The following is a 14,006-nucleotide window of genomic DNA, read 5'->3' on the forward strand; positions in this document are numbered from 1 at the left end:
TCACAGTAAATTGTTCCTTTCACTACACCCTTGTCATTGAATCCACTGCGCAGAGCAAGAAGAGTATCAAGGGCTGCAGACTGTGGGCCTGAGCTCTTGTATGTGGAGGTGCCCATCAGCAATGAGTACATCCACCAGAGCATGTGAGCCCTGTTACTTGATGAAATGATTCATCTTGCAGACGCATCTTCATCTGGCCTGAGCAGTCTGCATTAATCAATGATGATTTTATATTAAAAGGCACAGTTTCATTTTGTCACAGATTGCCTGGCAGTTTTCCAGGAAAATATCAGTAAGCAGGAGTTACTTCATGTGAGATGTATATGAAACAGGTAGGAAAAAAAACTCTGCCACTGGCTTATGCGAGTCAAAATTATTCCCAGCTCCTACAAGCACCTTGGGGGCGGGGAGGTATAAATGGCTTTATAACTGAATGAATTTTACATTTAAAGACAGTTTCCCTAGGCTGTCCCACTCAATTTTTCATTCTCTTTAGGTTCTGTGTCGGAGAAATCCCTTCATCTGGTAAGAGGAAATTTACAGTCTAGAAGAACACTTAAACAGTGGATATTTCAGAGAAGGGCATGGGCAAGCTCCCACAACACTGGCACACTGTTTGTGATGCTTATTCAAAATATCAGGGATCATAATGCTCAGTAATCACTTAGCATAATTTGTTTCCCTACTTTACTATGCACCAGTGATACTCAATGGAGTCTTAGTATTAATATGCTCATAACATACAGTGCAGTGCCTCCATATGGTGCATGGCGTAGAAGCATATTACTTGTATTACACAAACAGAGCTCAACACCTCACTTATTATTGATCGACAATGCATGAATTAGACAATGCCGCAGTTATGAAAATAAACACTGGCATATGTGTCCAAAGTCTGTGACTGTGATGGGAAACCTTTCAGGGCTTTGAACGATACCAACAGCTGCTGTGGCACAGCATGTGAAGGTTTGCTACCACTGCTCTGTGGGATTGAAGGGACAAATGAGAAGACAGAATGGAAGATAATCAAACAGAACCACATAGGTTAGACTGTTGCAATAAAGCCAAAGGCACCATCTTCTATCATCCAGAGGTAGAATACTGAAACTTTGACTGTTTAAGCTCTAAGTGGCTTATTACGCAAACCTAGCAAGTCTGTTTTCTGGCCAGCTCTGCTGAATACAAGTGTAGTGCGAGCCACCAACACAAGACACTTATATAAGCTTAAATTTTCTACTAGCCACATTAAAAAAGTGTAAAGAATAAGTGATATTTGCTTTTTTACTTAATTTAGCAGCTGCAAGTCTCATTTTAACACACATTCCTGTGAAAAGTATTGATTCTTAGTATTTCTACATCCTAAGCTTCCTGAAATGGAAAAATAGTAGAATTTAAACTTACAGCACCTCTCCATTCAGACTGGCCACTGAGCGCTCAGGCGGGTGTGGCACTTTTGCTACACACAGATGTTTTAGATTATTTCCTCCTGATTTCATATTCCCTTCTCTCTTCTTTGGATGAGAGTTGAGAGGAGGACTGAATGGAAGTGCTGCGGGGCAGTGAGGCTCACAGTAGCTCAGGACCTTGCCAGGGTCATAGGTTCATTTGGGCAGCATCGCTACCCTCAGCTCTTTGCACCACACAGTACTGGCCTTCCCAAGGCCCATCCTGTGTGTGCGCTTCCATTTAATTGTTCTTCATAAAGGTGCCGTTATGAACTATTCACTAGTCATTTAATAAAGATGCCCCAGAAGATGTCATTTTCCCCAAACCTTAAAAGAAAGCCTCTTTGCTCTGTGGGTTCCACACACTCGGCTTGCATGAGCCACGTATAAAATGCGTAATATGCTTCATGGGTGTAAGTAACAAAACTTCTTTTTTAAAAATTTTATCACATTTAGGCGTTTTCTCTATGAAGGCCACTGGAGAGTTCTGTGGCCCTCAACTTAAGCGTCATCTTCCACTATAATGATTTGGGAATAGCCTATAGCCTTTGTTAGCTGAGCACCTAGGTGAGTAGAATGAAAAAACTCTTTGTGATCAAAACTGAGGGTGGTATGACAGACGAGAACGCTGTACCTGGACTCCGACAGCTCACCCACCTGCATATTCTTGCTTTGTCTCTCACGACCTGAGTGCTGTGAGTATACAGCAGTTAGGCTTCCTGGGCCTCAGTATCTCTGTCTGGGCAATGGGAGATCAGAATGCCTGTTTAGCCTATTTTGTAGGTTTGTTGAAAGTCTTGTATAAACTCATATTTGTGTGAATAAGAGTATATTGAAGTGAAAAGTAACACACAAATGTTAAAGGGTCCACTGCCTTTCCAAACAGAAACAAAATTTTAAAATCCTGGTATTGCCCAGATGCATTCATTTATTAATGTTGTATGACACTCATGATATGTGATCTATTCACCATAAAAAGTAAACAATTACAGAGAAGGCAAAGCCCTACCTCTCCATCAACCCCTAGCCTTCCCAGCCCTCAGTCCACTTAACTACCTGCTTCTACTTATTGGCCTGATCTAGACATTTGTCAAGGTGAGAAACTTGGATCACAGCCAAGCTAGATAAGAGATGAGCAATCCACGTGCACACGCCTTCAAAGGAAAGGCTGAGCTGGTGACCTCAGGCAAGCAGAGGCCCTCATCTCCCCTACAGCGCACATTGGCATCCTCACCATCACTCCGGTGCTGTCACATATAACATGCTTATCGTGCATGCAAGGAGGTGGCGATGTGCTATGTCATGACTTAGAATGGGCTATGTACTGGTGGGTCAACCCAGTAGATCCATGCCAGATGCAGAGAATAAGCCTGGCTGTCATGTTGAATTGGAACAAAGGGAAAACAACCAAGCCCTTTCTTTCTCATGCTAACTGGCAGGAATGCTAGATAGTATAAGTACTGTGGCAATGTTTGGTGGACAATTGTCCCTTTATTCAATGAGGATGGTAGAGGAGAGGAAAAATATCTGCCACCAAACACAATTGTGGCACCTAAAGTAGCACTGGAAATAATGATGATTCTGTTGATAGAAAAAGGAGCTGCTTTTTGAGCAGTTATGCTAATAAATTGAAATAGTAAAATGTTATATTGCAAGGCAGTGCCCTATTTTATTCAGTGCTCTTCAGAGAACAAAAGGAAAGTGACAGAATGATTTTCATGAAAATAAGGAACATACCTAAAATAGGTATTTTTAAATAAATCATTATTACTGATATTGTTTGTGTGTGTCATGTTTCAAAAGATGAATGTTTTGTTTAATTTGATTTTTAAACACAACAGTCTCCAAACATGTAAATAAAACAGAAACAGTTCATTAGAGCAGAAGGAAACCATCACACCTTGCTTGCAAGCATTTCCAACAGAAGCCCTCTGTTGAAGAAAAAATTGCACAAATTGCCAGTTATTATCATTTTTAATAAATAAGCCTTCTATCTTGTCTCTCCCTCCCTCCCTCTGGTTTCTATGTGATTGCGTTCAACAAACATATTTTCAATGGGACCATTTCTATTATGGAGTGATTGAGCTCTGATTTACACATCAATTCCCCACCTTCGTGGACATTTTCATGTTCCCCTAGCTGACATCAATGAAGCATAACTGCATAAATGCTTTATTTCATACCAGTTTTGGATAACTGAGGCTGATAACTAATCATATCTAGAGACAATGTGCCATAATGCAAGAAACAATAAATGCTTTCCTTTGAAAATCCCATCTATTCTTTATGAGTTCACCATCCACATGCTTATCCCAGTCATCCATTTCTTTCTGTAAGGCTTTCTTTCACCTGGTATCTCAAGTGAAATTAGGGTTTGACCCTTGAGCACAGGCATTTTCCAAGACCAGATTCTTTCTTTCAAGCTTCTCCAATGAGCAGGCTCTGTTTGCCCATGAGTACCGTAGACCAATCTGGCCAAGCATTCCTTGGACAGCCTGTGGCCCAAGCGTGGCTGCATCTGTCAGCCCTTGTTCCCTCCCTGTGCTTGTCCCATGGGATCCTCTTTGGTGATACATGGTTTGTGTGCATTTGCGGCAACCCAGGTGAAGAGCCTGACCCCCTGCATTGCTCAAGGTCCAGCTGGAACACAGCTGCCTTGTTTTAAAGTCACTGTTCCTGTGTTTTCCCACTAGAGTGTTCCATGGCTCTCAATTCATGTATCACCTTCCACTATAATGATTTGGGAATAGCTTTGCCTGCCCCCCCGGACTATAAATTCTGGGACTGTTCACACTATGTCTTTTGTTATCTGAGCACCAAGCATGGTGCCTCACATGACATAGGTACCCAGCAAATGTTGATTAAATAGAAAAATAATTAATATTTTTATGAACATTTGTCACTGAACTTGGGGCAGAAAAAATATGTCTGCCTGTCATTTGTTCATTCAGTCGGCCAAACAATATTTATTGAGAGCTGAAAGCTGAGCTTGGCATGTTTCCAGATAAATGGGAAGCAGAAATGCATTATTCCTCCCCAGTGACAGTTTCATTTAACACCCACAAGTTCCTTCAGAGGGTGGGGAAGGGGGAAGGAAGAATGAGTTGGAGAGCCAATGGGCAGTTGTGCTAGGGTAGCAGGGAGAGGGATGGAGAGTGCGCAGTGCGGAGAAAAGAAGCTTCCTCAAAGTCTAGATTGTCTACAGTCATCCTGATGAGGGCCCAAGTTTTCACTGTGAACTGCCTCAGAAAAGTAGCCTGGAGAATGCTGTCACCTATTAAGGTGGAACATTTAGGGTAGCTGTCACAAAGTGCCACAAATTGGGAGGCTTCCATAGCAGACATCTGTTGCCTTGCCTCATACCTCTGCAGCTTAGAACACTGAGGTCAAGGTGTCAGTGGCTTTGTTCCTCTTGGTGGCTGTGAAAGAGTCCTTTCTGTGCCTGCATCTGGCAGTGGGTGGGCAATCTTTAGCACCTCTTGGCTTGGAGAAGCAGCACCCTGAGAGATGTCCGCCTCAACCTTCACATAGCTTTCTCCCTCTGTGCCTCTGTTTCTCCATGTTAGCATTGCATAAAGACACTTTTCATATGGGATTCAGGGACCATTTCCTTCAAGGGGACATTCTCTTAATTAATCAACACTGGTGGCTACCTTGCTTCCAGAGAAGGCTGCCTTCTGATGCACTGGATGGATGAGATTTTGTTGTGAGTTTTGGGGTAGCGGTGACTCATCTCACTGGCTCTAGTGAGACAGGAGGAAGCAGGTTAAGTCAGGAGGGTGTCCCACCAGTGGATCTGCTGACAAAAGAAGCCTGGGGTCACAGCACATTGCAGAGATCAGGACAGGCTGGCTGTGCTTGGGCTTCTTCGCTGTTGTCCTGCTCTCACAGTCCGGCCAAAGCTCTGTGGGGGTGCGGCATAGAAAGAAGCAGGGGCCGAAAGGTTAAGTCTGTAGGGGGTAGAATTTACTTGGGTGAAATTAGTGAGTGCACAGGGATCAAAGAGCTGGGAGAGACATGAAAACAGAATCAGCTTAAAATTGTCAATTATAAACTGCTCCTTAAGGGCATTAATTTCCTTAGTTTAAAAGTAATTAAGAGTACTATTTCTGAGGAAATATTGTTTTAAATTAAGTAGTTATTGAAATTGCCTTGCTTATAGCTAACTGAAAATAAAACACCTTTTAAAAGTGTCATTTATAAGAAGCCAGGAGGTTATATTAAAACTTTGACTTGGAAAAGAATTGCTGATATTTAATGAGCATAGAAAGGAAATGCTGCAGGTAGCTTTTCCCTACTTTGAAAGACAAGAGTTGCTCTGTGTAGACTGGCAGCAGAAACAACTGCTATGACATGGTGCCCAAGAGCACAGGGCCAAGGCAAGCTTAGGGCTACCGTGAAGGGCATAACGCCTACCTCATGTGGACACTCTGCCGAGCAAAAGGTACAGAGAAGCAGGCCTAAGTCGGTGGAAGAGGAAGGTGGAGGAAGATGACAAGGATCATAATGAGGTCGTGTACTGGCTACTGAGCCACAGATTCTGCAAACTGAACCTTGCATCAAGCCAGAATTCAAACCAACCACGGAGAGCACTTTAGAGCCACCTCGCATGTGCCAAGCAAAGCCTGCCGCTGTCTCTTGCCTCTTCTGAGGATCCACACACCCCATTCTGATTATGGAAAACATCCTCACATTTCCTTAAAGTAAATCAAGATTTAGATCTAGCAGCTCCTTAAAGCTCAGCTTTCCTGTCACCTCTGATTAATTTAGAGAGAGAATTATAAATGAGGTAAGTTCAAGTTGACACTAAATTGTGCATACGAAGAAATACTAGCAGAAGCATGAAGAAACAGCAAATAATAAATCCTTTCCTTTGGTTGGCAATGAGGAACAGGGTGGATGGTGACAGGTGTGGAAATGAGAATGTTTTACATCATTTTAATTTTTATGTAGTTTCACATTTTAAACCTATCCAAAAGCCATAAACATGTTTTTTGTTCTCTGCCACATTATGTGTTTTCTTGGTTTGTGGTATCCATTCAGGGCTCTTACTGATGTCAAGAAGAATTCTGAAAGCTTCTGAATCATGAAGTTGTTTGCAGCTCTCTTGACTTGGCCATGACTGTGAGGTGCTTGTTAGGTATTAGTTCTGTTACCCATCGGTTGCTGAGCCATTAGGAGGGATAGTGGAGTCTCATTTTAAAGGATGGTGAGAACTAGAATGGGTTTCTCAATGGTGTTCTATAAAGGTGGAAATCAGGCAGGTAGCAAAAGATAATGTTACAAGAGCAGAGACGAAATTCAGGGACCCTTAGCTATCCATGGAGTAGGGGAGTCTCCTTCTAGTGGAGTGTATGCATCTGAAAGACCACACCGGTGCTTGACCTGTGGCTGAAGGACATGCAGGCAGAGTTGTGCAAGCATAGCTTCTGTCCTGAGTTGCTCAGGAGAGGAGAGAAAGAACACTTGTTGGGGAGGCAGACACCTTTATCAAGCAGTGAGAGGCATTGGACCATATCTCTTAACCAGCTGGTATAACGTGTTAGGATAAAAGAATTTAATTTCATCAGAGAGGCTGCTTATACAGTAGGTTTGAATAAGACTCTAGAAAGTTGTGCATGTGCTGAGTATCACTGGAAGTAGCTGGAAAATGATGGGTTGCTAGAGTCATGGTCATTCTATAGAAAAGTAGCATTATCATTAAAATGAAATGCTGTAAGAAACAGTTTCATTGTATTCCTGCAATATTGCTGGTGATCAGTATGCCTTGGAGTGTCGAGTGGTGCTTGCTTTCCAGGAAAGCATGTACACCATACTTCAGGACCAAGATATAAGCCAAGATATTTGGCACGGCGTTCAGATTTGAGACATGATCCTTGCATCAACTGTACACTGCCTTTTGTGTGAGCAGAGGTTAAATATGTGGATGTGCCTCTCTGAGAGAGCCTTTCATTGTTCTGTGAAAGACTAGCATCTTCTTTGGTGCCCTGGCTGGCCTCTGGATCCCATTAAGGTTTTTATTGTTGTTCTTTGTGACAAGGCCACACTTGTAATGATTGGTTTCACTTTCAAGGCATTTCGCCCTCCATGTATCAGTAGTGAGTATTCTGCATAACAGAACATATCAGTTCTCTCAAGGTGTCTCTCTGATTTACCTTCTGGTCGTGAAGAACTGAATGATCTATACAGGTTAAGTGTGTCAGACTTAGGCATACCAAGTGGACCAAATAAAGAAATTTATGGCTTTTCTAGTGTGCAAAGACCAGATGTTGTTGTATGTGGGCTGCCTGGGACTCACCCTGGGAGATTATAGTCCAGATAATTTAACATGTAACCTAGGTGTGAAGATTTATAAAGTATCCCTTGGGTTATTTCCATGGGTAGCCAATGCAGAGACAGTTTATAGAAGAAATATTCTAACTGAAAACTTATTAAGTTAAAACTCCAGTCAGTATTGATTTGTGAATGAAGTTAATTTTTTAATCAGTGCCTCGATATAAAAAATTATAAATGTAAACATTATGTATGTACTGCAAATATGTACCACTAAAAATGAATCAAGAAACTCATGAAAAAGATCATGTGGGAAATGTATTTAAAGAAACATCAGACATAGAGGGCTAAATACCACACAGCTTCTCATGGATGAGAAAGCCCTAAATGCAAATAATTTAAAGAGAAAAATAAAAGATGCATGAGAGAAAGTAAGAGTGTAGACTTTGTGGAGATGAGAAGTAGTTCTGGGAACTGGAGGGAAGGAGAGGGCCAGGAGGGGAAGGGAAATAGAAATGATTAAGATGCTATAATGGTGTATACACCAATTCTCCAAGATAAAAATCATTATTAAGAATCGCTATCATATATCAGTAATGATAATAATAATAGCCACAGTATGCCTTTCTTCAGTCTTATACTAAGGAGGCTTTAGACCTCAACAAACAGAACACTTTGCTGGATGGAGAGGTGTACAGCTCAGTGTAGGGCACTTGCTTGGCATGTGTGTGGTCTTGCTTCCACCTCCAACACTTAAAAGAATAAAAAGACAAGAAATTAAATTAAATGTCGCTATTACTCCACAGGGTAAAAATCTTACGAAATCTATATGGAAATATCTTTAGTAGTTGTGAGGATTGGGTGATCATTGGACTTTTGAAAGAACACTGGATTAGGAATCCAAGGAGTGCTATGCTACTGCAGCTCTCAAAGACTGGGTGAGGCAGAAAAATATCCTGACCCTCTGTTTCCTATCTTTAAATGGATCTAATAATCTCCATGTTGCCACTTTGCCAGGTGCTGCTAAGGATCAAATGAATGAATGTGTAAGTCAAACTTTGTGTGATGGGAACAAAGCAGGATTGCGTGCCAGAGATATGATCCATTAACTGTGAGTGGCCATTAGTACTTTACAGAGACCTTTCCCATTCACTGTTGTACTTAACCTTTACACTAACTGCATGAAGAGAGCACATAAAGCTTATTCCTACTTTATGCATAGAAAACCCAGGCTTATGAACATAAAATGATTTATTAATGACCAAATAACTTGAAAGCGAAAGCAGTAGAGCACATCCCCTGTCTCCTGAGTCTAGCTTCCACTTTTTTGGATGTAGTGCAAAACTAAAGTTTTCCTTCCAGTAACAGTGGAATTGGTCTCTTTGATGTCAGGTTAGTTTTTTTTTTTTTTTTAAACTAGGTATGTTGACCCATCTTAGAGTTGAGTATTCAGTACTGTATTTGTTAGAGAGATTACAACATCAATTGGAAAGTTTGGTAGGCCAGCCCAAATAATTTTATCAAACAGCTAATCCACACAGTCATTTTCTAGAGACAAAGCTCCATATTCTTCACAATACATACAGTTGGTGTATATGCATAGAAAGGTTCTTTGTGTTTGCTTGTAGGATGTGATAAATGACTTATATGCCTCTGAATTTAAGAACTGAGAAAGTCTAATGGAAGGCACAGAAGAGGCCATTTAAATCATTAAAAATGCAGAGGATTGAGCCTGCTTAATGATATGGAGTGACAAGATCAGGAATGCCCACACAGTGCAATGCTATTCAATTCTCAAAAGAAATGAAGTACTGATCTAAGCAATAACATGGATATGGCTTGCAAGCATTATGTTCAGTGGGAGAAGACAGATACAGAAGGTGGTGGCTGTATAATTCTATGTATTTCGAGTATCCAAAAGAAGCAAATGCATTCAGAGAGAAAGTAGCTTGGTTATTGCTTAGGGCTGATCTTGGTGGAAGCGAAGTGGGGTGATGTCTAAAGCTTATAGGACTTCTTTCTCGGTTGGTGAAAACCTTATAAAGTCACAATGTTGATGATTGCAACAGGCAGTAAATATCCTAAACACAACCAAACTACACACTCTAAATGCATAGAATTGTGTGGTGTGTGAGTTGTACCTTAGGAAAGCCAGTGTAATAACAGTAAAGTAGGATTAGAGAAGTAGGTGGGCCAGAAACAAGGCAGCGAAGGTGGCACCAGAAAGTCTGCCTGACCTCACTAAAGGCTGGCTAGGAGGGCTGCTTGGGTGAGCTGGTCCTTTGCTGCCATTTTCAGAAGTGGAGGAACTGAGGAAGGTCCATGGTGCCCCTGCATTGGAAGATTAAGCTTGTTTCTTTCTGGACTTCTGCAGGGATTGGCATCAACATTGTGTTGCAAAGTACAGATTTAAGGAAGCCGTATAAATTAGCCTGGCCCATTTCCCTAAGACCTACAGAAATTGGAACAGCCAGATGGGTAGCTGTCATATTCCTTGAGTAAATACCCCATGTGGTTTTTTTCCCCCTTTCATTCCCATCTTGATTATTTTTCATGAGAGCCAATGTTTGTGGGGAAAAACCATGCTTGCCAAAAAGAGAAGTAGTACACAGTTCTTTCTTAGTCCTGCATCTAAATATGACTTAGGAGGTTAGACTGATTTAGGAAATTCCCTTCCCTTCCCTTCTGAGGCCTGAATAGCTTATTCCGTGTTTCATACTTCCAGATCCAAGGTTCTCTCTCCTGTTCACTGCCTATATGTGCGGAATAATTATAGCCTACTTCAGCTTTTTTTAAAATCATTTTTAACTTAGTGCTTCCCATTCAGGCAGTTTTGGATATTAGTAGAGAAAATGAGTGTAGAATTTAGGGTTGATTTTAAAAGTACTAGATAAGGACCATGTATTTTTTTTGACAAACAGAAGTTATGTAAATATTAGATCAGTGTCACATTAAAAAGTAGGACTTGATATTGAAGAAATACCACTTTGAACACTGAAATATGAATTAAGAGTAATCTACAAATTTTACAGAAGACAGTAATTCATTCAAGAAAACCACAAAAAGTGACTTATAGCTTATGCTTGTTCCTTGGATGAATTAAATATGTATTTTATGCTTTATAAAGATTTTAACCAAAATAGAGGTGTTTTGTGCAGTTGGACTGAAACACAGTAAATCTTGTGTTAGCAATATTTTTAAACAAATGTCATTTTAAAACATGGTCGTTTTTTAAAAAAGATTTCCCCGAGTAATTTTGCAGAATAACCAAATTAGGTCAACAATGATTATTAAGCTCCATAAACTATTCAAACCAAATCAACACGAACTGGTTTTTTAGTCCCGTTACCTTAGCCTCTTCCCTACAGATGCAGTTAATTTTTATAATCCCTTTAGGGTCTGCAGGTTCCTTTTGATATAAGGAAACTAATGTTTCTTTCTACAGTCGAATCCAAATTAAATTCCTAAATTTTTCCCTACTGGCAATTTCTAATAAAATGCAGCTCTGAGGGAACTTGACCAACATAGCATAAATTAGACTCACATTTATTCTGGAGTGTGAGGGAAAGCCCAGAGGTCAAAGGGACAAGCGTTGGCACTGGGAATGGGAAAACCTGGCTTGCAGCCGCTTGTTTCTGCCACAGTCCTGCTGTAGGGGCCATTACCTTCACCAGTTCAATTTCCTCATCTGTACAATGAGGCCACCACCACTAGATGATTGCTAAAGTCTCTTCCTGCTGGAAAGGTCTCTATTCTGAAAGACAGGTCTGCATGGTTGGCCAAGTGAGCTACCATGGTGAGCTAATGAACGTAGTATAATTGAACTTTCTAGATCTCAGAGAATCTACATGTGCCCCGGGTTTTATTGTCATGTGAATGTGCCCTGGGCTTCTAATGTGCAAAAAGACAGTCACCAACACGTAAGGCTACATTTAAAGACAAGGACAGGAGAATTTCTAAGAGAAGGAACAGACAAGCAGAGATTGCTTGAACTTGAAGATGGATGAGAAGCAAGGTCAAATCTTAGTTTCCTGCTATGGTGAAAGGAAAACAGTTTCCTGTTATAGGAGGCCAGAGAGGCACACAGAGAGGGTCTTACTGTATCACTAAATTGCTCAGGTGGGGCTCCAACTTACCATGACCCTGCTTCAGCCTCCTAGAGTGCAGGTATTGCAGGCATGTGCCACTATACTTGGCTGCACTTTTTCTTTCTGTCCTTCCTCCATCAGCTCGTACACATATCAGTGAAACAGCAATTGTACAAGGTAGGCTGTAGAAAGAAAGCAAAGGCCTTTGACTAATTAATAAAAGAATAAATTTAGTTTTGAGTGGTCAGTGGTTTCTACATCTTTCAAATGTGGCAAATCACATTATATGCCAGAAGAAAAAAGCTTGGAAAATCATCCTAACTTGTTAAGAGTGGAGAATCCTTAGCTTGAGCTTTTGAGTTCAATTTCTCATAAAGGAAGATGGGTTTTTCATGCTGATTGGACCAATTCATCCTGTTCTCATCATGGTGAATAAACTCAGATTGTTCAGAAAAATAATATGATGATTAATTCAGGTTTCTGGTTCATGCATTTTTTGTGGGCCCGGGAGCCCTTTTTCCTTTGGAAAACAAGCCTGGAAGTGTAAAGATACATCAAATCACCGGGGGACAGACATACACATTCCTATAGCCTCTGCAGGGCTCAGGGGTTCAAATGCAACCTGACTGAATCACAAGAACATTAATTGAGTAGATAAAGAGGTCCTCATAATTATAAACTGCAGTAGGTATAACAAGAGGCTAAATACATAGCTGCAGTCGTAATTAGCTGGTGCTTCAAATTAGTAATGCTAGTTTCAGTCAAAAATCAGTGACGTTGCACACTGAAAGCCTTGTCACCGTGTAGTTCATTCCTCATTAGACCTCACTGTGTGAAGCTTTCAATACAATGCCATGCTGAGCAAGAAAGGAGAAAGTTGGAGCTCTTTGTGCGCCTTCCAAGAGAAATGGAACCCTATGGAAGGAGACTCATTCTCCTCAGAGATAGAAGCATTAACTGTTCTTTGTTTGATGTGTTAAAAAAATGTAGCAGGCAGTTTTGCTTGCAACCGATAACACCCGCATGCACACTCAATCTGCTATTCAAATTTGTGTGTCGAACTCAATAGCTCACGAACTGTTCCAAAATGTAGCTGAGAACCTCCTAACAAATCAAAGCCATGTCTAAAGTCCTGAAAGCGCCCTTACTGCTGGCCACTCACACACTTGTCATGCAAGTTGCAGCATATGTCCTTTTCGTCTTCTCCTTGTTTTTCCTTCGATATTTTAATTATATCTTTCCCTTTGAAGGGAGAGAAGGTAGTTTGCAAAGCCAAGAGACCACAGCACTTCAGTTCTCTTCACCAGAGAATTAAATGTGATCTATGGGCCTGTCATTTGGAGCTGTCAGGTGCATGAAATGAACAGATAGCAAGGAAACTGACATCTTGCTCACATTCCTGGGAAAGCAAAGACTTAAGTATCCTTCTGTGCAACAAATCCTCTTTCCCCCCTCCCCTGCTGAGTATGGCTTTAGCTTGGTACTCCACCCCACCTCTAACACCGTATCTTTCCTATATTTCAACAAATTGATGGGCTTAGAGTATCTCTGGCTGATATATGTGGTGCTTACATGCAATCTCGTGTTCCACCCTAATGGACTGAAGCTGTGACAATGCCTGCTTCATTCAACCTCAGCCTGTAACACAGAGCCACTGGGCATGTGGCTATGGCTTAGGGCACTGATCCTAGCTCATGGATGGAATGAAAGATGATACTAGAAAACATTACCCCTGTGGAAGGCATCTTAGACTGAACAAGGCACGGCCTCCTTCTGTGGGCAGGATTTGGGATCTTTCTCATTGAGTAAGGCCCATATGTTGGGTTGGAAACTAGGGGAGATGTCTGGTACTTTTCTTTGCTTTCCTTATAGAGTGCTAATACTTGTGCAGCGTACTCATTAATGGTCTATGAGCACTTGTGTGTCTAGTATTGTATGTACTGTGAAAGTGGGTATGTTTAAATACCCTTAAAGTGTTACCATTATTTTAAAATGGACATGTGGAGGCTGTTTATCCACAAGATATGGCTGCCAGTGACACTTTGTATTTGACAGTTCAAGGATTCCTATGAAGAAAAGTGGATGATTTAGGTTCAGCAGAATTCTATAACCCATGTACTTCAATATCTAATTAAATTGCATATTGTAGGCTCTGATCTTATAATTTAAAATTATGTATCATACTCAGAAGCAAACTAGC

At 41.0% G+C, this 14,006-nt stretch overlaps 1 protein-coding gene across 3 annotated transcripts in view; it reads left to right on the plus strand.

The window, feature by feature from the left end:
• Aff2 (AF4/FMR2 family member 2) overlaps positions 1-14,006 on the plus strand; it is a 546,136-nt gene that overhangs the window by 157,026 nt on the left and 375,104 nt on the right. The window contains exon 1 of one of the 3 annotated variants that reach the window (XM_023703818.1): positions 8,752-8,829. The exons of the other annotated variants lie outside the window; for them this stretch is intronic. The gene's annotated coding sequence lies outside the window, so the exon portion shown is untranslated. Of the gene's footprint in view, positions 1-8,751; positions 8,830-14,006 lie in introns of those variants that run through there. 3 annotated transcript variants of the gene reach the window in all.

The sequence above is a fragment of the Octodon degus genome, unplaced genomic scaffold (assembly GCF_000260255.1).
Source record: "Octodon degus isolate 3935 unplaced genomic scaffold, OctDeg1.0 scaffold00181, whole genome shotgun sequence".
NCBI classification, from domain to species: Eukaryota; Metazoa; Chordata; class Mammalia; order Rodentia; family Octodontidae; genus Octodon; species Octodon degus.